This window comes from Odocoileus virginianus, chromosome 6 (genome assembly GCF_023699985.2).
Source record: "Odocoileus virginianus isolate 20LAN1187 ecotype Illinois chromosome 6, Ovbor_1.2, whole genome shotgun sequence".
Taxonomy (NCBI): Eukaryota; Metazoa; Chordata; class Mammalia; order Artiodactyla; family Cervidae; genus Odocoileus; species Odocoileus virginianus.
The window spans coordinates 76527203-76544327 of NC_069679.1; the positions used below are offsets into that span (position 1 = coordinate 76527203).

The following is a 17125-nucleotide window of genomic DNA, read 5'->3' on the forward strand; positions in this document are numbered from 1 at the left end:
TGTGTCTTTGAGTTTGTTTGGTTTGGCTCTTTAGTGGGTTTGATGGTGATTTCCCAAAAGATACGGTGCATTCTAATGTTTGAACCCATGAATATTACCTTAGTTGGTAATCGGTCATTGCAGGTATAATTAAGCTAAGGATCTTGAGATGAAGAGATGATCAGATGAGCCCTAAATCCGGTGACAAGTGTCCTTATAAGAGACACACAGGGGAGATTTGTCAGACAGGAAATAAATTGAGATGAAGATGGGGGTAGAGATCACTGTGATGTGGTCACAAGCCAGTGAATCCAAGAAATTCTGACAGCCACCAGAAGCTGAAAGAGACAAGGAAGGGTCCTCCCCGAGAGCCTCCAGAGGCAGTAGCTCTGCCAACACCTTGATTTCAGACTTGTGTCCTCTAGAATTATAAGAAAATAAATTTCTGTTGTTTCAAGCCAAGCAGTTTGTGATAATTTGTTATAGCAGCTCCTGGAAACTAATAACAGGTTGGTGGGTCTGGGAGAGCAGGAGGAACTCATAAAAATACCAGTGTGGGGAATCTGGACTCTTCCTTCCAGACAGTTGTTTATGACCCCTGATTCCTCTTGCTTCTATTTCACACAGTCCAAGTCCTGTTACTCTTGCACCAGGCCCTGTGTGGTTAAGTGCAGGCGTTGCCATAGTTGGAAGGTCAATACTGAGTAAATAATCATGATCATAACACCAATAAGAGCAGCGGGCATTTGTACAGCTTACAGAGTATTTTGCCTCACCTCATTGCATCCTGTGTTTAGCCTTGAAAGGTGGGTGTTGGCATCCCACTTTACACGGAGGAAATGTACAAGCCGAGGTATGAAAGGACTCAGGCATAACTATACGTATACCTGGTGTGATTAAGCCAGCACTTCAAAAACCCTTGTCTTCTGGTTCCAAATCCATTTCTTTTTAACTGTGTACTTAATGTTCTTTGAGTATAAGCCCTAGTGGGTCCAATCTATGTTTCTTTCTAAGACAAGGGTATATTTGGCCTGAAGAAGGGATGCCCACTTTGCTGTCATTCCCCCAAGGCGTGCTGAGACGCAGCAGGCTTTGGCAGTAGTGGGGAGGCTGAGAGGAAGCTCTGTTTATTCAAGGGTCTTTGTTTTAAAAGGACTCTCTGTGTGCCTTACTCTTCTGTTGCTGTTTGGGTAGGCTACTAGAGAACCTGTGTGTGTGTGTGTGTGTGTGTGTGTGCGCGCGCGCGCGTGTGCACGTGCGTGTGTGCTTTTGCAGGCATGCAAGCACATGCAGCCTGCACTCTGCCAGCTATTATCCCCCTCTGGTGGTCACTGGCATAAATCCATCACCTGAGCATCTAAAATTCCAATGAAAGGAAGATCACTGGGTCAGGAGGACGCAGGGAGAGTCAGCCCATTTAGCATGGTTTACATTGGCATGCTCTCTCCTTAAGAGTTTCAGTGGATGATTCTGCTCCTCAGCTCAGAGTGTGGCATAAATGGAAAGAGAAATGTCTTTGGAGTCTCACAGATAGGTTCACATCTTAGCTCAGCTGCTTAATATCTATGCTGGTCTGAGTTTTTCTATCCTTGCCAATCCACATCTGTAAAATGGAAGAGTAACAGATACCCTCCCAGGAGGAACACAAGATTATGTTAAATAATGTGCTTCAGATGCCTGGTACATAGTAGGCACTTAGTCATCATTTATTTCCTTCCTCTCACCCACACATGATTAATTCTGCTATTAAAGTTATGCTTCTATAGTAAATCATATCTTATCTTAGGATAATTGAGCAGTTCTGTCACACTATTTTCTGGAAAATAGGAAGATATTCTTTTTGCAAAGGGGAAGCTAAGGATTTGAACAGAGGAAATGAATATTCAGATACCAGTAAATAAGAGTTAGGGCTCAAATAGAAATAGGGATACTTGTTTTTCCACTTTAGTGGAAGGGGAAGTAAACTAATATTTATTAACTCCCCCCTCCCCAATATAAGCCAGGGCTTCCCTGATAGCTCAGTTGGTAAAGAATCCCCCTGCAATGCAGGAGACCCCGGTTTGATTCCTGGGTTCGGAAGACCCCCTGGAGAAGGGATAGTCTACCCACTCCAGTATTCCTGGGCTTCCCTTGTGGCTCAGATGGTAAAGAGTCTGCCTGAAATTTGGGAAGCCTGAGTTTGATCTCTGGATTGGGAAGATCCCCTGGAGAAGGGAACGGCTACCCACTCCAGTATCCTGGCCTGGAGAATTCCGTAGACTGTAGAGTCCATGGGGTCACAAAGAGTCAGACGCAACTTTCACTTTTCAACATAAGCCGGTTCCTTTACTCAAATATATTATTTGATTCTTACGACAACCCAGCAAGACTGGTAAACCGATGAGGAAATGCTGACCTAGGGCGTTCTACCTGCTGTAGGTTACATAGCTGAGAAACCTCATTCCCACCCAGGATGCCTGACTCCTGGGCTGGTCAGTGCTCTTATCCCCCTCAAGCTGCTTCCCTTGGGCCCTGGGGCAGATATACCTTGTGAAGGGCCCACGTGCCCCTCCATACTGCTTCTCTCTGGCCCCTGGGGCAAACACAGCTTATGGAGGGCCCACGTGTAAGGATTAATCAAGAGGAGCAATATTATCACTCCCAATTGCTGACAGAGAACAGAAATATGCAGTTCCAGGGAACGGGTTTTCTCCCAGTTGTTCAGCAGGAGGAGATGGAGGAGTTGGCATAGAACCTGACCAGCAGTGTAGTGTTAGACCCAAGAGGTTTCCCCTCTGTCCTACTGCTTATGGATCTGATGCCCATTATCGTTTTCAGGAGGATTTGATAAAGGCTACATACACTGCTACATGTAAAGTACGTAACTAGTAGGAACCTGCTATAAAGCCCAGGGAGGTCAGCGTGGTGCTCTGTGATGACCTAGAGGGCTGGGAGGGGGGGTGGTGGTGGGAGGCTCAAGAGAGAGGGGATATATGTATACACATAGCTGATTCACGTTGTTGTGTGCAGAAATTAACATAACATTGTAAAGCAATTATATTCCAATGAAGAAAAGATTATATAAGATATGTAATACACTGCAGGTTGTTATTTGGGTGAGTAGCATTAGAGAAAAAACAGGAAGTTTTCTCAGTCCTCCTTGAATTAAAGCCCAGAGCTGAGTCTCATTAGCTCCCTAACATTCCTGGTGATCTTGTTCGGCTTTGCAGAGCAGTGGAGGGACTTGTGGGGACATGGGGTTACAAAGGAGACAGAATTGTAAATTTTCCAGGGAGGTCAAAGAACCACATATGAGATAGGAAAACACGTGACACATCCCCCAGTTTCCTGCATGGTTATTGGGAGACCTGTGTCCTAGTTCTTGATCCACCAGCTTTGCAACCTAGGAGAAGTTAGTCCCTCTCTGGAATTCACTTTGTAAAATGAAAAGGTCAGGCAAGATGATATCTAGGTTTCCTTTCAGACATAAACATATGTTGTGTTTTGAATCGGAGTGTAGTCAGAGGGCCTGGGGTGTAAGAAGAGGCAGAGATCCTGACCACACTGGACAAGTAGAGTTTCAGGAGGGTGCAGAGGAACTTCAGTGGTTCTATATAGATAGCTGAAGTCAAGAAATATTCCTGGATGGGGCTGGTTGGCATTAGACTTCCCCATCATCATTCTCAGTGCCATGGGAACATTTTTATTAAATCATTCACCAGGCTGTCTCTAGTGTCATGTCCCTCACTAGTTGCAAGTTTCTTGATGTGGGGGGAGACTTTTAACTATTTCTTGTGATGATCAGTAAGTGGTGGTGGAAAGAATGGATGCAACAGCCAAGCTCTCTTAGATTCCATTTCTCCAGAGACATTCTTCATGCATCAGTTTTGTTTGGAGGAATCTCTTCTTCTCAGTGGGATGGTAAATTCTAAAGGTCATATTAGGAAGGGTAGGTGAAGATGAGTTGATGTTTGCAGATATGGGTGAACATTGGAAGTTGTGCCTCTGGTTCTGGCAAAAAAAAAAAAAAAAAACACCTCACTTTTAGCCCCTTCTCTGCTTAGGTTGTGAAGTTAACATTGAAAATGATGTGAGTGGGAGGCAAAGGCAGGAATGATGTTCACTGGCTTATAGCTTTGTTATAATCTCTGTTTCCATTGCTGGTCTGTGCTCAGACACCGTAGGTTTGACAGTGTATATGACTGACTTACAACCATCATACACATTGCACCCACTGTCTTTCCCTTCTTTATACCCTCAGAGACTCCCATTAGAGGCATTATCATTTTTTAACTCAATATAAGTCCTACTCTCTTCAGATCTGTGAGCTGAATTTCACTTAACATACTCTCTCCCCTTTCCCAAATTTTATTTTTATCTTGATATCAAGTCAAGGAGTCCCCGGGAAAAGGAGTCTAAAGATAAACCAAAGGTATACATACAAGATAGAAAGAGGGAGAGAACTTATACAATAGTGTCTGTTGAATAGTTACTATATGCCTAGCATAGTGCTGTGGGCTTAATGCACATTATTTATGCACATAAAGAAACCCTATGAAGAGAGTATGATTCTGGAATTTTACATAGGCAGAGGCTTAGACTCAGGACAGTGAAACAAGTATCAAAGATCACACAGCTAGTGAGAGGCAGATCTGGGACTTGAAGCAGGATTGTGTGACTCCAGACTTGGTCCGTCTTTCAATCTAGCATCTTTATTTTCCCAAATACTTTCCTTGCAGCCTCTATATCCTAGATATATTTCATACATACCACTAAAGGGATCAAATGGTGACATAGTATTTAGGTGCCTAGCCCATGCCCTGATATAAAACAACAGCTCTGTAGACATTATTGATATTGCTATTATTGTCACATTTGATAGTTTGGGTTGTGAAGAAGGAAAACAAAGTTACTTAATTGGAAGCAGTTTGGTATTTGGATACTAGGATAAGTGTTACTGATTATTAATTAATTTCAGGCTTTATGAGGAATGAGTAGCTTCTCTGTTTAAAGGTTGCATTTACTTCAACCTAGGTAAGGCTTGTAAAGATGTCTGTTTCAGACTCTGACTTGTTTCTAAGTGGTTATTATTGCCATCACTTTTAGGCACCCATGCAGTATTCCTGTGGTGCATGACATGGTTCAACATTCCAGAATTCAGTTTGTGAACTTTGGAAACTAGCATTGTATGCCATTAAAGAATAGCTTCCGGCCTGGGGGCCTCTGTCCATGGTGCTGAAATCAGAGCTCCCGGGAGGCAGAAGCAGATGGTACCACATGGTACCACTCATCTCCATAGCCTGCCTGAGCTCAGAGACTGAACTACTGTGAAGATCAGGCTGGCTTGGGAATTGAAGGATCTGAGTAAAGTTCTAATAACTTGCTGTGTGGCCCCAGGCAAACCACCTAGCCTTTCTGTTTCAGCTTTCCTGCTGGTAAATTTGGATTGCTACATTCTGTCTTTCCTGGTTTGCAGTGCTGCTGATCTTGTGTGAGTAAATGATATAACAGATGCTGAGTAGGATATGAATGCACAGTATGATTATGCTGTTATTATTGTTGCTCAGTCTTCTAATCATACATTTCGACTATATCATCTTAATTTACTGAGGCACCCCAAGGCCTAATAAAATACAATGCAGCAAACAGGAAATCAAACAAACTGATAAATTCACTGGCAAAACAAAGAAATAAGTTTTCTTTGTTTTTTGCCAGCTCCTGTGTAGTCATATAGCTTAGGGTGTGTCTCTAAGAAGAAGAAAGAAAATGACCAGTGAGGAGTCAGCCTCTTTCTGGAAAGAGGTAAGACAAAGAAGATCATATCTTGTTACCTCCACCAGCCCCACAGGGAAGCTCTATTCTACTCCACAAGGCCTGAAACCTCACCATTAGCCTGATATTCTAGCTTGGTATTTCTTGCCCTTTGCAGAATGGTTGCATTCTCCCTTTTTTAGTTCATCATATTTGCTATGGGCTGGGAGATGGATATTGAATCCTTGGGTCTAGGTTCTCTAGCTATAGAATTTTCATAAAACAAGTAATTTAATCTCTTCTAAACTCAGTTTCTCCATCTGTAAAATGGGCTCAGTGGTAATAATAGTAATAATACCAGCCTTATGAGATGGTTCAGAAGATACAATTTCTTAAAAGAGGGGCTTTCTAAAATCACGTGAACATTAGTTGTCATTATTCTCTGACATGCTCTGGTCAAACGATCCCATGAGTGGGTCTTAACTTTTCCCCCTCTGTACTCTGTGTGGTATGTCTCTTTCAGGTGTATCTTCTTCTTCGTTCCCCTGTTAAAATCTTCAAATATCAGGTCAAACACCACCTCCTTTTAAAATATTTATTTGTTTGTTTGTTTCGGCTGTGCTGGGTCTTCATTACCATGTGTGGGCTTTCTCTGCTTGTGGTGAGCAGGGGCTTCTCTCGTTGCAGAGTGTGGGCCGCTGAGCCCACGTGCCGCAATCAGTGAAGCTCGCACACCCTTCGTGCCTGTCCTCCGCAACAAACCTACCGCTTTCTTTAATTACCCCAATCGTAAGTGACTTTTTCCTTCTAGAATTCCTGGAGACTGTATTGTCTTTACTGTTCATCTGATTGTTTCCTCTAACTATGGCAGGGTGGTTATCTTAGTACATTTTTTACTTTCTTTAATTGATCGTGAGATCTTGGAAATGGGATCATATCTTGCACATAGTAGAGGCCCAACACCCATTTGAATGCATGTATATGGTGGATGTTATGCCCATTCCCTTAGGCCTTCTTTAAAATAGAAATATTGGTGGGGAAACTGACCTAGTAGGCATGAGTACAAATGTATGAATTAAGAGCCCTGGGCTCAGGTGGCAAATAAGGGTAGAAGGGAAAATCTGGAGAGAACAAATTGAATAAGAGAGTGGGAGCTGCTAAGGACATGTTTCATCATTGTAGTAGTTTTTCCTGGCCTGCTTTTGGTCTTGGAGATTCCATGGAACCAACAAGGTAAGATACCTTATAAGCTCTAAGCAGGGACCAAAGTTAGAATTCATGGACACAGGAAATTGTGCAATATCTAAGCCCACCAGAAGGTGGCTCACTGTCACTAATTCCACGGTCTGGCAGCTTTGCTCTTGGGGATCCCCCAAAGTGATGTGTCCTGGAGAAGGGAATGGCTCCCCACTCCAGTATTCATGTCTGGAGAATTCCATGGACAGAGGAGCCTGGTGGGCTACAGTCCATGAGGTCACAAAGAATCGGATACAACTGAGCAACTTATATACGCACCCTTCTGATGAGAAGTTCTCATCTGTATTTTCTGTGATTCAATGCTGACCTCTCCCTCTCCTCCATCCCTTCATGATGTAAATGCATAAAGCAGACTCCATTCTGTAGGCTGGAGAATGTCACCCACTGGACTTTCACCTTTGGGAAGGTTTCCACTGAGATGAAATCGAGATCCTTCAACTTCCTCTAAGTTCCTGCTAAGGTGCAGAACCAAATTCAGATCACACCCTCTGCATTTGTATCTCCTACCTGGTTCTTAGAGGGTGAGCAGCCGGTGCCCTTTAGGACAAAGCGGGCTAAAAGGAGAAAGTCACTGTCTTTTGTATACTTTCATTCCTCGCTCTCTCTGCACCCCCTCTATTTTTCCAAATTTCTTGTCTGAATTGCAGAAATAGCACCTCTCTCTCTGTTTCTATCCTGGATCACCTCATCTCACTATCTTGTATTTTCACAAGATATGTGGCTTTAAAAATCCTAATGATAGCTTTCTTTTTTTATGGTTCTTCACAGTTAGCAAAGCCATTTTTATGCACCATTTAATTTGACCCTCACAACAGCTATGTGAAGTTTTGGAGCACAGCTATTGATATTCCCATTGTGCAGATGAAAATGCTCATATATAGATAGAGGATGTGATTTTCTCAGAAAATATAAGAAACACAAGGTCTCCTAATGAATTCTTCCATTATGTTTCTCAATATGGATGATGTAAATAAGGCCAAAAAGGAACACAGAACATGCCCCTTGGCCTACAGTCAGTGGTGGTGGAAATGGGGCTAGAATGAACCTGTCCTGATTCACACTTTAGCACTCCTTTTGTCCCACTGTCGTCTTTCTCCATGACCCAACAGACCACTGGATAGTTATCCAGCCAATCAACTTACCATCTAACCCTTAAAACTCTTGAGTTTGCGTCAATCAGAATCTTGACAGAAGGTCCCAGAGGTGAATGCCTGAGGAATTTTGGAAAGCTCATCAGGAATCTTTTTTTTTTTTCCAAGTTAAAAATGGATGAAGACAAAGACTGGAAGAAAATCCCTCAAAATGTTAACAATGACTGTGCTTGGGTGATGGAGTTGTGGACAATTTAGTTTTCTGTGTTTCCGTATTTTCACATTGTCCTGAGTGAGATTTTATTACTTTTGTAATGGAAAATAAACATTAAAAAGGAAAAACAAAACATTTGGGCATAGGTATTGCATGTATGTGTGTGTGTGTGTGTGTGTGTCTGTGGGATGCAGGGGGGTGGCTGTTACCACCTTGCATTAGATTCCACTGAGGATGGGTGAAGCAGACTCTCTGATCTTCTCCTCCATCAGGGCATTCTGGGCCTCTCTGGTTCCCGTTTCTCCCCCGAAGCCCCAGCTGATGGTTTTGGCAGGCTGCGCTCACACCTTCTCCCTCCCTCTTGCCCCGGTCCACTCCACCCAAAGCCGCAGCCGGCAGGAGGGCAGGTGTGGAGGCAACAGAGCCCCATTCTGTCTTGGCAGGGCCGTGGGCTCCTGACCTCCTCGCTCCGCCTGCTGGGGACTTATGTAACACATTCCCAGGACTTCATTTTCCAGCAGATTGAAAGCAAAGCCACTGTTGATTTTCTCCAAAAAAGATCTATTTGGAAGTGCAATTGCCTTGAATTACATGGTGGCGCGAGAGGCCAGACCTTGCTGTAAATAACTTTCCTCTCAGCCACACAGGAGCCTGGCTGGCGGCGAGTCCAAGTTTCAGATGATGGTGCTCGATGGGGAGGGAGAGAGAGAGGCAAAGAGAAAGTGTGTGCGTGTGAGAGCAAGGTGCACACTCTTGGGGCTTTGGCTCAGCTGCTGCCACTTCTTTCATCTCTGGAGTTCTGCGTCTGCGTGAGTGGTGAGGGCAGAGACAGGGGCAGAACTGGGGCTGGGCTTCTGGGCTCTTTCCTCCGCTGGTTTATAGGACCTCCTGCTTGGCCTCCCACCCTGGAGTCCGAGGGCTGTGTGAGGGCCAGTGGCTCATGCACGCAATGTGGGGTGGCGGAGAGAAGAAGCTTCAGAACTGGACACATCCCAGTGCTAGTCCAGATGAGCCCATTACAGTTTATGGGACCTTAGCAGTTTGCTTTGCATCTCTGACCTGTTTCTATCCATTAAAAAACCAAAACAAAACAGGTGATGGGTGTGGGAGTGGAGAGTATCTACGTTTCAGAATTGTTGTGAGGATTAAAGGGAGAAATACTGGAGAAATCACATTGCCCCATGCCTAACACTTGATCAGTGCTCTATAAATTTAGTTCCATTCTGGGTTCTGCATTGCCTTCTATGACAGACTGAAATACAAAGCAGAATCAATCGGCTTGAAACCAGGATGGCCCAAACCCAAGCTGTGAAACAACCGAAGTTTGGGCCGTTTTACTTTTTCTTTTTTTCATATTCTCTTTCTCTATAGATATCCATAGCTCACACATGCGGTTCTCCCAAAAAAGACTGCAGTGAACTGACTTATACTGTGGCCGATGGGACTTAATGCAGGCTTTCTCCTGGTGGGCATCTGTATTTTAAGAGTCCTGCCTGGGCAAGCAGAGGGCAATCCTTCAGCCAGGATGGCAGCATCTTAGGCAAGGTAGCATCTGTAGAGATCAAGGTAGTCTCAAGATCAAACCAGTCTTTCCCAAAGGAAATCAACCCTGAACCCTCATTGGAAGGCCTGATACTGAAGCTCCAATACTTTGGCCACCTGATACGAATAGCCAACTCACTGGAAAAGACCCTGATGCTGGGAAAGATTGAGGGCAGAAGGAGAAAAGGACAAGATGGTTGTTTGGCATCACCGACTTGATACATGAGTTTGAGCAAGCTCCGGGAGCTGGTGAAGGACAGGGAAGTCTGGCATGCTGCAGTCCATGACGCCATGCGTAACTGAACAACAATAAGAGTATCTGGATAGGGAAGCTGGATTTAGATCAGAAAGTTTTTCCACGTTGGCGATTCTTAAGACTGGCATTACCTTGCAGGCATCAGAATGGGATTATGCATCAGCTCAACTGGATATTTTTCTCTAAACTTAGGTGGTAATGTCCTTTTCACGTTTCTCCATCAAGTTGAGGAAATAGGGGAAACCTAGTAAACTGCATCCTCAGGAAAAGACACAGATGCCTCTGGGGAAGGTATCCAGCCACCCACCTACTCAACATTCATTAACATCCTACTCTAAGATAGGATAAAACAGCTGATGTTTGCTAAATATTTTGCCAAGTTCTCAAGTATATTATCTTATTTAATCTTCACTACTTCTGGGGAAGTAGTTACTGTTATTAATGTGCCATTATTATAGCATAGTGGTTAAAGGGCAAGAAGCTGAAGCTAGATTACTTGGTTCAAATCTCAACTCTCTCATCACTAGTGGTGGGAACACAGCAATCTAATTCTATGGGCTTCAATCTTTTAATATTTAAGGTAGCTGTTTAAATAACGGTACCACTTCTAGGGCTCTAAGGCATTTAGAAGTGTGCCTGGCTATTATTATCCCCATTTAACATCTGAGAACACTGAGGATAAGGCCGGGGGCTGGGGGGGGGGGAGTGATTTTCTTGATGGTACCCAGCTGGTGACGGATCAGGTCAAAAATCCATGTCTTATGACTCCTCGTCTAGTACTTTTTTCTTGCCCTGAGGAAAATCTGCAGGATCACTGATATCCCCCATCATGTCATCCTCCTTGCCAGCTGTCAGTCATAAGAACAGTGGCTGAAAACCTTGGTGAGAGCAGTTGAAGCGTCAATGCTTGCTTAATTAAACTCTAGTCCCTGAAAACATAAAAAGGACTCACAGTTGGTTTGCCCACCCCAGGTTGGCAGCTGCAGCTTCAGCAGCAGTTGGTGGGCTTCCTGAGTGGCGCTGGGGCTAACACCCAGGGTAAGGGCCTAGTGGCATTAGATCCAAGTAGGCGAGACCCAGAGGAAATTGGCTGTTAGGTGGAAACTCAGGAAAAGAGTCAGCTTGTGTGGTGAGCATAGGTCAAGCTCTGAGGTTCCATTAGGAAAAACAGCCACTTCGCAGAATATGGTAATAATCCACTGATAGCATCAGGATTGTGGAATGGAGATTATATTTGCTCAAGTTTTTCTCTTTTCTAGATTGACCTAGAATAAACCTTTAGTTGGCCAAGTCCTATATGGCCTCCTGTGTTACAGATAAAGAGGGTGGGTCAGATGGGGAGGGTGTTCCGAGGAGTCCACTTTGCCCTCCCCCTTTTCTCTGTAGGGCTTCCCCAGTGGGTCAGCAGTAAGAGAGTCCACCTGTGATACAGGAGGCCGGGGTTCGATCCCTGGGTCTGGAAGATCCTCTGGAGAAAGAAATGGCAACCCACTCCAGTATTCTTGCCTGGAGAATCCCGTGGATAGAGGAGCCTGGCAGGATACAGTCCATGGGGTCACAGAGAGTTGGGTACAAGTTAGCAACTGAACAACAACATTTCTCTGTACCTCTCCTGACAAAATGCCTACATTTCTATCCTTAGGGATTTAGCCTCTGAGGCATTGCTAGTGTGTGTGTGTGTGTGTGTGTGTGTGTGTGTGTGTGTGTGTGTGTGTTTAAATAAATATTCAGTTAAATATCCAGTATCCCCAAGAGGGCAATATATTACACTAAATCTAATGCAATAGTATCTTATAGAAAATTCTGTTCCTTCAAGTTTGGATGCAGCAGACAGCTGAATACCTTCATCCAATTCAGAACTGAATATAGGCAAGGTGGCTTGGGAGGAGACAGGGCGGACAGTCTTTGCTAATTCACATTTTGCCAAGGGCCAGCCCACTTTGTGCCTTTTTTGCTTAGCAGAGAGCTGCTGGAAGAAGTTCTGAGTGCAGACAAATTAGAACAGGGAGCTGTGATCCAGGAGAGGAAAGCATCCCACTCAACCAAGATAATTAAGAGTTTGTCCTCCTTTCTCTCCTTCTCCCAGTTTAAGAAACAGCATCCCACTTGCTATGGGATTTGTGTGTCCTCCCAGAAGATGCCAAAATGCTAACCCCTTGTACCTGTGGATGTGGCCTTATTTCAGTATGGTCTTTGTGGGCCATTGAGTTGATCTGAGATCATTATGTTGAGTCCTGATCCAGTGTGACTGGTGTTCTTATAAAAAGGGGATGTTTAGATCCAGAGACAGACATGCACTCAGGGACTTTCAGCCAGATGTGGCTGAAAGCAGAGGTCAGCGTGATGTACCTACTGGCTGAGGGATGCCAACTGTTACCAGCACACCACCAGATGTTAGGAGAGAGGGAAAGGTCAGATTCTCCCCTGCATCCCTCAGAGGGAACCAAGACTGACAACATCTTGATCTCAGGCTTCTAGCTTCCAGAACCGTGAGACTTCAGTGTCCCCCAGTTTGTGGTACCTGCTCTGTAGCCTTAGTACACTAATATACCACTGAACCAGGATACTTAAGAGTTTGTCCTTCCTTCTTCAAGCAAATATTCAGTGATTCCCTACTGTGTGCCAGGTACAATGCCAAGTACTAAAAACTGTCTTGGAGAAGATCTTTGCTTTTATGGAGTTCACAGATTAGCAGGGATGTAGGTAAATGAACAGGCCATTCTTAGCAGTAGGATAAGTATTTAATATCTGTTCTTTCCTCTAGCCTGTTGCCTTTCAGTTATGGCCAAACATTAGAATCTCTTGGGAACTTAAGAAAAAAAGTGTGTCCAGTTCCCACTCCCAGATATTTTGATCTAATTGGACTGAGATGAGAATACATGTCATTAGTCTTTGATCCCAAAGACTGCCATTGTTGTGAACTACTTTTAAAAAATATACTCATTATCAGGGCCTCACTGCAGACCAGTTAAATTGCAGTGGTAGTGATGGTTTTAAAAAACTTCCTAGGTGATTCTAATATGCAGCCAGGTTTTGAGAACCACTTTCTCTGATGAGGTAAGAACTGTGTATGTCTTGTTTAATGACGTATCCTTTCCACAGTGTCAGGCTCAAAGAAGGCTATCGCCAGATAATTGTCAGGATCTAAATGAGAGAAGTATAAGATACTGTTGGTGCACAGAAGATGAGTACTCAGGGCAATTGTGGGCTAGCAGAGACCTAAAAGATAAGTCTATTTAGTCAGGCAAGAAGGAGGAAGAAGAATGTTTCTGGCAGAGAGAATAGCATGTATGTACAGTCAAGGATCTGGACACGACTCAGCACGGCTGGAGTCGTCTGTGGGTGGTGAGTGGCAAGGCTGGGAACGTAACAAGGGGTGAATCATGAGGAGCCCAGTGAACCACGGTAAGGAGAGTGTGCACTGCCAGTCTGGGATTTGGGTTGTCCTGGGAGCATAGCCAAGGCTCTCAACACTCTTTTGATCTCTTGGCGTTGATGCTTACACAGGTTAAGCTGTGGGCTTGGAAGCTCGCACTTTTTCTCTTTGAAGCCAGGAGTCCAAACAGGATGTGTGTCTTAGAACCCAGGCCTGCAGGCCCGGCTCATAAGAAGGGGGCATCCCCAACTTTCCAGAGAGATTCCCAGGTCATGCAACTGTATCATGCCCCTAGCTGTAACCCACCCCCCCCCCCATCCCTAAGATGTAGGCGTGAGGTGTTCTCAGCACTCTTGCCACAGGTCTGCATTTTGGGTGGACCCTAGGACAGCTTTTGCATCCCTCCATTAGCATCCTTTCCGATGTTCATCGTAATCTGATTTTATCTGGATAAACCTGGGGGGTGGGGTGGAGACGGTTCAGTGTGATTTCCCCCAGCCACCCCCCAACCCATCCCCGAAGGCAGGCCCTTCAGCCCGGCAGCTTGACGGCTGAGAGGCGGACGGACCTGCCGTCCTGGAGGTTTGTTCGCGGTTGCTTCGTGGCATCTCTTGGGTGTTTACTTGACTGAACGGCGCTGTCGCCAGTGGTACCCGATTTAGTCCTCTCTGCAGATTTCATTAACAGCCTGCCTGTCCCACTGTGTCCTTAATGAAGACGTTAAATAAAATGTGGCGTTATTGCTGCCATTTGTATAGCGCTTGATATTTACCGAGGGCCTTCTGAACGTTTTTCTACTTCTCCAAGCAGTAGCCCCACAAACTCCATTAGAACCGCTGACCCCATGCTACAGAGAAGGCCCTTGGGAGTTCATGGATCTCTTGAGAGCCCTGTGGCCAGCCACCCTCTCCCTCCAAGGGGGAGACTCTTCTCCTTCCTTTTGCCCAAAAAATCCAGCTCCCGGAGCTGTACCAGCTTCTTGGGGGCCCAGCTGACCCCTCAGGCCCGCCCCCCAAGTTGTAGGCTTCCCTCTCTGCCCCTCATTCCTTTTCTCCTGTCTGACGCGTCTGTGTTGCAGTTTAGGAAAGCCTTGGTCTTCTCTGAGTCTGAATGAATTTGCAAGTACAATTTCCTGATGGGCATCAAATGTCTTGCTGAACGTCCAAACGCGCCAAGTTCTGCGGGGCGGCCGCGGCCCGCCCCCCCCCCCCCCCCCTTCTCAGAGGCCCGTCAGCGGCGCTGTGAACGTATCTGGCACAATCTGTCCTCTGTAAACATCGCAGGGCAAACAGCACTGTTGTATTTCCGCATGTGACAGCCTCCCCCTCTTACCACGGGAGACCTCACATCCACGGCTCCCGGGGACAGCATCCCGGTAAGAAGCGGGAGAGCAAGCAGAGCTCAGAAAGACAGAGGGCTGCTCAGGTTTGCTTCCTCCAGGCTCGTTGGAGCAACTGAATAAGGCGTGTTAATAGGTTCGCTTAGTTCCCTGTGCCTCGGCGTTCTCACATGTTAAATGGGGACGTGGATAAAAATGTGAGCCTGTAAAGGGTTTCCTGCTTTAATGACTCAAGCATTTGGGGATGGAATTTTTTTTTTCCTTTAACAGCACTATTTTTGACTTCACACTTTTAAAATCTACCTTACCGACTAATTTCCTCCTTAGTAACATCCTCTTCTATTTCCATGTCGCCTTCTCTGCACATACTTCCTTTCTAGCTCATTCTTTTTCTGGCTGACTTTTCCTTTGTCGCCATCCCTCTCATTTTCATTCATGCTTTTCCTTCCGCTGCTGCACTGAACGCCATCACCCTCTTATTCTTCTCCCCATCTCAGCCCATGGAAGGGCCTCTGCTATTTCTCATGGCTTATCCCACAGGACAGCCTTTCCTCTCTGGCCCCCAAGATGCCTGACGGAGGATTTATGGTGTGGTGCAGGCCACCCGCGGATGGGGGTGGGGGAATGGTGAAAAGACCCCGTGCCTCCTCCCATTGTTACTGGCTAACAGGGTGCTGGGCCGTGGCGAGGTTATGCTAACTGAGGGATCTCTGGCTCCTTTGGCTCAAGGAGCTGCTTTCTGGTAGGAGCAGGTGGCACTGAGGTGTGAAAGAAGGGGTCAGAATCGGGTCTGGCAACAGCTGCAGTGAGTGGAAGGAATATTGAGCTGAGAACTATTTAAAGTGAGAAGCTGCGAAGTCTGAGACTGTAACCTACTTGCAAGCTAGCAAGTTAGTCTGCTTCAGATATATATATGTATGTGTAATTGTATACACATATATGTAAATGTATGTATTTATATACATATATAATATGTAAACATGTGAATAGATACATGTATATACATGCTACTGTCAGAATGCATACACACGTATACACGTGAATACATACATGTATAATGCATAGTATATATGCATGTATATACACGTTACTGTCAGCATGTATACATACACACATGCATATATACATGTGAACATATACATGTAAACATGTATATGCACATTACTGCCAGTATGTATAGATTCAGACATGTATACATGTGAATACATGCACATATGCATGTACATTACTGTCAGTGCATATACAGGCACAGACACACAAACACACGTATATGTCTGGGTTAGAGGCAAGAGGCACTGGTCATTTATGACAAAGGCAGCAACCACAGCAGTCCCTTGTCTCAGTTCTCCGAGTCCCAGTGCCCATGGGATGGTGGCGGGAGCTGGCTGAAGCCTGCACGTGCCGGGGGAGTGCATCAAGGAGGAGACCCCCCTAAGTTAGGAAACTGGTTTATCTAAGGCTGCTGGCGACCTCTCCTCCCTCACTCTGGAAGGTGAGCCAGTCTGCCTGCAGATGCTAGGAGTCCTTACTCTCTTGGAATGGCTCCGGGGAGGGAAATGTTGTCTATCTTTGTGTGTTTTTGTCAATTTTTTGTATATCTTTGATTGGTGAAACAAATCTGCCTTCAGACCTGGAGAGATGACACGGTCTTAGCTTCCAAGGGATGATTTACCTTGCAAAACACACTTGAAAAGGTTGATGTCACCCTTTGCCCAGTCCATGCAGAAAGGTGAGACATTGACAGGGAATTATCTCCTAAGGAAGACCCTCAGGTATCAAATGAGGGGCTAAGACAAATTTAGAGATGCGGAAAATGTAGGGCGTGTGTACCTCGGCTCTCTCAATCTATAACCAAACGCGCATCGCTAATAGTTGTGGTTTTCTTCCTCAGCGCCCCCCACCCCCTCAGCAATCTCTACTGTGCTGATCGTTTCCTAAATTACCCTAACAGTGTGAGATGACGTTTTTCACACTTCCTCCTTGTGTTTCATTTTTCTCCTTTTGTGAATCTGTGTGTGTAGTCCCCTCTCTGTATGTGGGGGAGAAGGAGAACATGTCTTTTGAAGCAGTTTTGTGGTCTGAGAGTTTCCTATGAGGCAAGATCCTAATCCTACCAAACAGCACTCATAGTTTAATTTTCATTCTGGCTGTCATACTTTTTCTTATTACTGGGAATAGTATTCTTATTTTTAAAAACTGAGGTATAGTTGATTTACAATGTTCTATAAGTTTCAGGTATACAGCATAGTGATTCACAGTTTTTAAAGGTTACACTCCATTTATAGTTATTAGAAAATATTGGCAATATTCCCTGTACTGTATACTGTATCTTTGTAGTTTA

At 45.0% G+C, this 17125-nt stretch overlaps 1 protein-coding gene and 1 long non-coding RNA gene across 26 annotated transcripts in view; both read left to right on the plus strand.

Annotated features, from left to right (window-relative positions):
• The window catches only part of NRXN3 (neurexin 3), a 1774064-nt gene that overhangs the window by 282173 nt on the left and 1474766 nt on the right, over positions 1-17125 (plus strand). The gene's annotated exons all lie outside the window — the stretch shown is intronic.
• The window catches only part of LOC139035693 (uncharacterized), a 48592-nt gene that overhangs the window by 27930 nt on the left and 3537 nt on the right, over positions 1-17125 (plus strand). The gene's annotated exons all lie outside the window — the stretch shown is intronic.